The sequence below is a fragment of the Thermobia domestica genome, chromosome 3 (assembly GCF_964235325.1).
Source record: "Thermobia domestica chromosome 3, izTheDome1.hap1.1, whole genome shotgun sequence".
NCBI lineage: Eukaryota > Metazoa > Arthropoda > Insecta > Zygentoma > Lepismatidae > Thermobia > Thermobia domestica.
Genome location: NC_137456.1, coordinates 212,723,382 through 212,732,715, shown reverse-complemented (window position 1 = coordinate 212,732,715; position 9,334 = coordinate 212,723,382). Strand labels below are relative to the sequence as shown.

Sequence of the window (9,334 nt, the reverse complement as noted above, 5' to 3'; positions counted from 1 at the left end):
ATAACTAAAAATGGATTAGAAGGCGTACACAGATTTTAAACAGGTTTTTATCTATTATTCTCATGTAGTGTACACTTGGGAACTTTTATTGTTTAAGAGTGCTCCTTAGTTTCAACTCGGGAGTGAATTGACGCTTTCAATACTTACAATGCCGTAGAATGGACTGATCAATAGAAATAAATGGTCAACGGAGTGCAACTAACTGAAACAAAATTTTGTGAATATAAGTGAGAAATGTTAATTAAAAATCCAATGGATATTAAAAAATGTCAATGTTTAACGAAATAAACGTTTAAGAAAACGCAAGTGTTAAGGTCAATTTTTGTGATTTTTGGGGTCATTTTACAGGAATTTTAGTGTAATTTTATAGGTCACTTTTTAGAAAATTTTAGGTCAACAAGATCCGGGCCCTGCTGATAAGTAAACATCCAGAAACACAGTACTCTTATAAAGTTTTCTCTTTTTGGGTTGGTTTATTCTAAGTTTAGTGTCCCTTACAGCCCCGAGGGTGAGATGTGGACCTAAAGCTTCATATGGAATGCAAACTTCATGAGCTCAACTTCTACCGGGAATCTAACTCGAATCTCCCAGACCAAAGGCACGTACGGTAGCAACATAGTCACGAACATGCATTCTCTCTCTCTCTCTCTCTCTCTCTCTCCCTCTCCTTGATTCTTTCAACGTTTGAGATGTTGAAAACAGGAATTATTATGAAGTATTAAGGAGGGTACATACGATTCTGTCTTCGGAAAGTTCTTCTAAAGTCAACATAGTATATGTACTTGCATGACTTCCTAATTATAATATTGTGATTTTATTTAATATATATATATATATATATATATATATATATATATATATATATATATATATATATATATATATATATATATATATATATATATATGTGTGTGTGTGTGTGTGTGTGTGTGTGTTATTAGCGTTTGTTCTTGACTCCCCTCCTGTGAAAGTTTCTGGCGACGCCCATGTTTCCAGATCTTGAATAGTTCGAGAATTGTTCTTGAATAAATCTTGTTTTAAATAGCCCCATAGAAATGAATAGCAGTGTTGCCGGGTGCATGTAAGTAAAAATTTTATCATAATAATTTCAAAGTTTGTTTTTTATTGTTTTCAGGAATTGCATAATGTAGACAGATCATTAACACACCTTTTGATGCACTGAAACATCAGCAAAGTTGTCAATTCAGAGTGTTAATCTATGAAAACTACGATTTCCGTAGTTCCCCTTATAGAGGCCTCATTCGATTAGTTATCGGTGGAAATGAAAAATATCTTTTTTCTGCTCCATAATTTCCAAACTACTCCAACTAAACAAATTGAAAATTAACGACAGAACATCCATACATATGAGTTATGAGTCAATTTACATGTTTTGCAATAAAAATTAATTTACACCTTCGGTTATCTGGCAACACTGTGTAGTTCCTAGTGTACTTCAATTGTTGTTTCCTACTCGTATATGTATGAACAAGGCCTCATTTTGGAGACGGAGACGGTGATGATGAGAGATGAATGAAATGGTGGAATGAAGAAAGTAGGAAGAAACTGAAGAACTCCGAGAAACCCACGCAAACGGTGTTTGCCTACCACAAAGTTTGCTTGAGCGGGGAGCAAAACAGGGACCACACGCACGAGACGTCAACGCTCTACCACTGAGTCACCACGGCCCCCTCCCTCACCCTGAGAGTCACACACATAACACTATTGAGTTTTCAAGGATAAAATCCCACTTTAAAAAATCGTTACTTTAACGACATAGAAAAATGCCTGTATACTGAATGGCGGATATGATTAGGGAACTTTTCTGACTACAGTAATACATTTCTTCCCTAGAACTGAAAAGTATTATGTAAGTTTCAGTTTTAAGAAAGAAATTTATTATTCTGGTCAAGAAGGTTTTTAATCATTGAATAAATTCCAGAGTCGTAATGAATAGTGTTAGACAGATGATAAATGAAAACGAACAATTATTGAAGAATTGGTAAAGTAAAAATGTGGGAGGAAATAGGAAACCATGAAAAATCCATGAACACAATGTTCACCATAAACTCATATGATTTGAGATCCAATCAAAACCCGCTAGCAACAGAGGTGAACTTTATTCAACTCTTTCTGACACTATTGAGTTACCACTGGCGGACATAACACGCAGAGATATCAAGAACAGCTAACATTGACCATGCTTTTCGGTGGGTCTCGAACCCAGGATGAGTTTCGCCCCAGACCACTCAGCTATATAATACAAGGAACCAGTGGCGCTGGTTTCTGTGTAACTTTGGTAGGGTAAAGACATTTATGTTTCCCAGACATTATCTAACAAGACCTCAATGACGATTTTAATACAAATACATTGGTTCAAAGAAATTTCTGGGAAGGCCTTGCCCCCTTGAGCCCTTAGGATTGGTAATTATGCAGGTAACCAGTGTTTCTTCCAGACATTCTACCAGGAGGCCTTGCTTCTCCCTCTTCCCCTCAATCACGCCCCAGAAGTAAGATAAATTAAATTAGATTGCGGTAACTCCTGTGCAGGAACGCTTTTTAGCAAAATAATGTTCCAGTGCGAGCTCCTTACATTTTGATTTCTTCCCCCCGGGAGAAATTTTTAGAGGAATTTCTGCAGGTAACGATTAAAGTATTATGATTTATTCAAAGTATGAATAATATGTTATTTTCATCTTCAGTAGTTCAATATTCTGTGCATATAATCTTATGTAGACACCCTTTTAAAAACATTTAACCTCTTCACGGATATGGCATCAAATAATGCCACATATTTATCGGGAAAATAATGCTTTTTTTTTATTTACGAAGAAGAGTGCGAACTGAAGGAAAGAAAGATAATATTCTAAAGCACTTGTTTTTACTTACCTTCAGTTCGTACTCCTCTTTGCGAAAAAAAAAAAAAAATCGGATTAATTTCTCGATAAATATGTGGCATCATTTGATGCCATATCCGTGAAGAGGTTAAGTTCAGTTTTGTGACAGAGTTATTCCGCCTTATGCAAAGTCATTTTCACGTATGATTAGGTCATACTAAAGGCTTGACTCCTGCAGGACACATATGTTAGTCTAACTCTTTAGTATGGCAGTAATCACGCGTCAGAATGACTCTGCATAAGGCCCATTGACTTTATAGATGAGGAATCGATTCCAACTTCTGACAGAAATAGTGCTGTTTGGGCCCCTCTTAAAGTAGTTTTATGTTAGGGTAACGATATTGAAGAATGTTGAATTTCAAATAACAAACAAGGCGGTGAAAACTTAGTTTTATGTTCTTACACCAGAGGGCATTTCGCTAGTCAGGAATAAACGTAGTTCGAACGCAGAAGTGTGTAGTGTATGTGGTCAAGTTGGACAGGCAAAATTAAGCATATCATATACATAAGTAACTATTAAGTACAGATACTTCCTCACACTGTTTTAAAGATTCGTCTTCGAATGAGATAGTAAGTACTTCTTTAATATACTGTAGTACACAAGAGGTCTTTTTAGATCCTCCAAAAAATAGTAATTATCGAACAAAAGTTTTTTTTTTTTTTTCATTCCAACGGAAGCTCTGGTTAGAAATTTATCAACGTAATTTAAAATGTATAAAATTTAAATCTGTAATCTTCTACTATTCGACATAGAGGACGAATATTTATCTCACTGGCGGATCCACGAGGAGAGTGGTAGGGGCAACTTCCCCACCCCAAATGCTACCTTTTTGTAAGTCTATATATAAAATACTGTATTCTGATTTGATGTAAAACTCGATATTTCAACTAATCGCTCAGGGAGCCGATCTGCCCCCTCCAAATAATCTTTCTGGATCCGCCACTGATTCACCTTTTGAGTGAGATCGATTCCGCCTGCCTGTTTCACAAAAGTATTCATTAAAATGTATTGATTTTAGTGGAGTATGAAATTTGTTTCCTTAAGAATCATTCCTACTGGTTTGAAATTGGTCATAGATAGGCCTAACGGGGATGAATTTATCTTCACCTGTTTCGAGACGCATGTCAGAAAAGGATAGATTTATTTGATATACAAGTACATACCTTGGGTATTTTTCGATGTAGTCACTATGAACTACCAGGTATTTCTGGTAACGTGGACAAGCTTCCGTATACCAGATTGCAGCCAGTTATAAGTGATGTTTTGGGCACCTCACTGTCGTTGAAACACTTTGATGCAAATTGCTTGGGTGTAGAGTCAGGGTTATAAGGGGGATGATTGAGTAGTTCCCATCGAAATCTTTGAATTGTCTTAACAGTACGCTCAGCTGTGTCATGAATCAGATTCCAGAGCATAACATTCCTCTCCGCCGATTTTGGGGCCGCGGTGGCTCAGTGGTAGAGCATTCACCTCTGGTGCATGGGGTCCCTGGTTCGATTTCAGCTTGCACCAAGTAAACTTAGTGGTGGACAAACACCGTGTGCGTGGGTTTCCTCGGGGTTCTCCCGTTTCCTCCCATTTTCTTCATTATACCATTTCATTCATTTCTAATCATCATAGTCTCCTTTAGCCTACCCGGCATAAATGTGGACATAGAACTTAGATTTCATTTCATTTCCGTCGATTTTGAGTGGCACATCGCAGATTATTCAGTGCTTGGCAATACACATGTAGTGTAATTGTTTATCCTGGTTCCGAGAATTCCACAAGACCCACACATTTCGATCCCAAAACAGGGTTGTCATAATTATTAACTGATGGTGTTGTAAGCTTCCGGGCTTTAGAAGAGCTATGCATTCACTGCTGCTTAGACTTTCCAGTGGCGTACAATATCCAGGTTTTATCCTGCTCCCAGCGGGCCAAAAAATCACGTGCAGCCGTCATTCTTTGCTCTTTGTGAACATTTTTGGCACCAACTTCGAACACAGTTTGTGATCAGGGGGGTTCACCCGGCTCAAGCCCACCCATTAATATTGTAATGTTGAAAGTGAATTCTGCTTAGACCTATATGCAGTATGTTCCATTTGTGATCCTTATATTAAGACTTTTCTTTTTAGCTTCCGGCGTAAGCATAAGGGAGCTTGTAATTTTACTCCAGATGTAATTATGTGTAGTGTTACTTTATTCCTCGGTACTACCAGCCAAATTTAAACCAAATTTGATGCGGAAGAACCCAATCACCTAAGGAAATAAGCTCACTATATCTGATGGCCGAGCTCGGCCGGCGACAGGCTCGGTTCGGCTTGCCTTGTATGTTGTATTTTATTTATCGGTAACTGCTGGCCGAATATTATCGAAATTTGACGCACAGATAGCCCATTGTCAAATAAATAAAGATCGCTATACTTGGTGGCGGCAAAGTTCGAGAACACAGATCCCCCTTCCCACTTTGCTGTAATAAAGACAGAAAACAACGTGACCTGCGGGGCTCTTAACCCGTCCTGACTCGCTTGGCAATAGTATGTGAATTAAATATTAAACTTTGGTACAGAAAAGAACCAACCTAGCTATAAACCTATATGGGGGACCTGTGTTCTAGAACCTTCTTCCCCTTGGTGGCCGACTCGGCCAAGGATAAGCTAGTCTCGGCTCTGTTTGTATGGAATATACCAGCGGCGGTTTCTCTTAATGTTTGCATGTTTTTACAAACCTCCTTCCAATATTTTCAATTTTTATTTGTGCTAAATCACTTTTCGTTTTATTGTCAACATAATCTTTCCTTAAAGAAGTGCGTTTCAAATGGGGTTGGTTAATAGCTTTCTGCTTGCGAGTTTGACAAGCTCCCCAGCTTGGCTACTGCGGGGGTTGCGAGGTGCAAGGATTCTTATAGTGCCTCATAAGGATCTACTATGTTTGCAGATCGTTTACAAACAATTCTACCAACAAACACAAGTTTTCCAAAACGAAACGCTTTGGAACGGGAAATTCTCCACCATCCCTCCCCCTGCAATATTGGTTGACACGGTTCTCGTCTGAAGGGGAATAGTCCGCTCCTCCAAGTCGCATAGAGGGAAAAAAAAAAAAAAAAAACTTGTGCCTTGCCTAAATGCGAGATTGCCAAGTGCTCATAACTATTGGTTCTGTCAACCAAGTAAGATAAAGGCAGCTACGAAGACAGTAAAGGCGACCCCGCGAAGAGTGAAGATAGATTGAGGGTGTCAATATTTAATACACTTGTATCTAAATGAGTAGAAATTTGGCAGCATAGACAGAATATTTTCCTTTTTGGAGAGCAAAAAAAGAGCGTTAATTGGAGGAGGGGATGAGATTTTAAAGCGGACTGCAAGCCCTCAACTAACCAATGTCCTCGCAGAAACAATGTAGGGGCTAGAACATACGGAACGAAACCCTTGTCCTTTTTTACTTTCCCCTTCCGCCTACTAGCACCCACGCCTTTGGCTGCTTAAATAAGGGCCCTCTTACTAAAAGGTCTTTGAGGGGGAGTATTTCGATGGTTTCTTTTAACGCAAAATAAATCACACTAGAAAAAATCTTTTATTTAGAGTCGGACGGGAGTATGTTCACGAAGCTGCTAGTGAGATCGAATTGTCGAATCTGTTCGTAGTGTTGTGTGTTTGTGTATGTGTGTGTGCGTGCGTGTACCGGTCTTTGTTGTTCATTGGAACATGATTGCTGTGATTGCATAATTATGTCTGTCCCTTATATACGTGAAGTAACAATGAATTCTGTAACGTCTCTGTTAAATGAGCCGTTTTCAAAAAGAAGTTTAGAAGCAAAGCTACTTATGAAAAACATCGGAAGGCCGATTCCGACTCTCAATATAACACAAGTAATAAGAAGTGCGAAACGAACATTTACAAGGAAGTTTAATCCAAATTTGTACGAACAGCATAAGTGGTTATGTGGATGTGAAATTAAAATTGCTTTGTTTTGTTTTCCGTGTTTGTTGTTCGGGGCAGGGGAAGATGCGTGGAGTAAAAAAGGTGTTGTGGACATCCAGCATCTGCACGACAAAATAAAAAAACATGAAAATTCGTCAGCCCATATAAAACACGTTCTTAATCTAACTGTGTTGGGAAATGTGAATATTGCTGCTCAACTGGATGCTGGTTATAGGCTGTCCATTCAGAACCACAATCAAAAAGTGACGCAAAACAGGTACGTGCTCAATATAATTATCAATTGCATTCGGTTTTGTGGCGCCTTCGAACTGGCTTTAAGAGGGCATGATGAAACAGACTCTTCTTCAAATCCAGGCGTATTTCGTGGATTAATTAATTTTAGTGCTGAACTTGACAGCGCTCTCAAAAGTCATTTAGAAAGCGCAACAGTTTTTAAGTTTACCTCAAAAATTATACAAAATGATCTTCTCCACTGCATGCTTGAAGTATGCCATGAAGAAATCGCTCAGGAAATAAGAGAGGCGGAATTTTTATCTGTCATAGCAGATGAAACAAGTGACGTAGCTAACGTATTTCAAATGGTGATTGTCTACAGGTACATTGTCAATGGCAAACCAGTGGAACGATTTTGGAACTTCGTCACTCCCTCTAAACACGACGCTCGAACTTTGGCTTCTTGTATTATTGAAGAAGTTGGTCTCCACGTGGTAAATAATAAAGAGAAGTTGATATCACAAACATACGACGGTGCTGCAGTAATGAGTGGTTCTTCTGGTGGTGTACAGGCTATTGTGAAAAAAGATTATCCAAGTGCTGCTTACGTTCACTGTCATGCTCGTCAACTCAATTTGATTATGTTAAATGCAGCGTCGACTAATAGAAACGTCAAGATTTTCTTTGCAAATCTACAGGGTATTTGTACTTTCTTTTCAAATTCTCCACAGCGGACATCTATATTGGACGACATAGTAAGAAAGCGGTTGCCACGATCTGTTCCAACGAGATGGAATTTTAATTTGCGGAGTGTGAACACTGTTTATGAATATAGAGAAGAGCTGATTAGGTGCTTAGAAACAATCCAAAATACAGACTTGAATAATAGTACCATCGACCAAGCATCCCGTCATATTGAAACTTTACAAAGGGAAAGTTTCAACTTTTGGCTGTCATTTTTTCATTCTATAATGCCTCACGTCGACATCTTATACAATCAATTGCAGAAACGAGACATTGATGCTGTTTACGTCAGAGAGATTCTTCAATCTTTTGAGCGAAAGATATTGGAAGTCCGAGAGAATATTGGTGACGTTGAATGTGAACCACCTGAGAAAAGGAGAAAATACATTTCCGCATGGAAAAGAGAAGCGAAAGAGGTGTGTGATGTTATTGTTTGCCAGGCCAAAAACAGATTTAGCTTCAGTGGACACCTTACTGCAGCCTCTCTGGTTACCCCCAACAACTTTTTGAAGTACAACACACATTTCCCTAACGAACAGTTGCAAGCGACATGTGACGCGTATCCTTGCTTAGATCTGAAAAAACTTCGAACGGAACTTGGTGTAATTTACGGTATGCAAGAGTTCAGAGCAATGTCTGGTGCTCTCTGTTTATTAGATTTCATTTGCGAAAATAATTTGTCATCAACGTTTAGTGAATGTGAAAAACTTCTAAAAATTATCGTTACAATTCCAATGACAACATCAGAAGCAGAACGTTGCTTTAGCACATTGAAACGTGTATAAACATTTCTGAGAAATTCGATGTCTCAGGAACGGTTATCTGCTCTTGCAATGCTATCAATTGAAAGAGACTTTATTATGGGAATCAAGGACTTCAATAACAAAGTTATTGAAAAGTTTGCCAGAAGCAAAGAAAGAAGAATGGATTTTCTCTACAAGTAGGGTAAATATTTTTATTTTCTTTACACTAAATTTTCTATTTATTAATTGAGAAATACTTAGTACTTTTCTCATTACTAAATCTTTGGGTCATGAATCGCCACTAACCTATAGCCTGTGCTCTATTACTATTATTTATAATAATATTAATAATAATGAAAAATACGAGGTCATGAGTGGTCCAAAAGTAGGTATACAGTACCGTACTGATCAGCTCATTGCATTTAATATCATTTCTTATTGCTATCCATCAGATATACTTAGTTTCTTTATTATTTGTTCTTAATGTATTTTACTTATATCTTAAGCTCAGAAGAGCCGGAACAAATAAACTCATAAACTAGAATGTTATACTTGATCAATGCAGGGGTATATACCTACTTTTGGGCCACACTGTATTGTGCACCACCTAAAATTCAAAGCACGAGCCGCCACTGGAATATACCTTGTTTCTCGATGACTACTGACCAGATTTAAATCAAATTTGGTGTCCAAGTACCCAATTACCTAAGGAATAAAGATAATTATATATGATGCCTGGACTCTGTCGGCAACAGGCTCTGCTCGACTTGCCTTATATGTTGTATTTTGTTTCTCTGTAAGAAAATTTGGTGG

At 38.1% G+C, this 9,334-nt stretch overlaps 1 long non-coding RNA gene across 1 annotated transcript in view; it reads left to right on the top strand.

Moving 5' to 3' along the window:
• Window positions 1-3,181: 3,181 nt before the first annotated feature.
• LOC145680951 (uncharacterized) overlaps window positions 3,182-9,334 on the top strand; it is a 40,865-nt gene continuing 34,712 nt past the window's right edge. The window contains exon 1 of the long non-coding RNA XR_014130702.1: window positions 3,182-3,467. This is a non-coding gene — a long non-coding RNA (uncharacterized LOC145680951). The remainder of the gene's footprint in view (window positions 3,468-9,334) is intronic.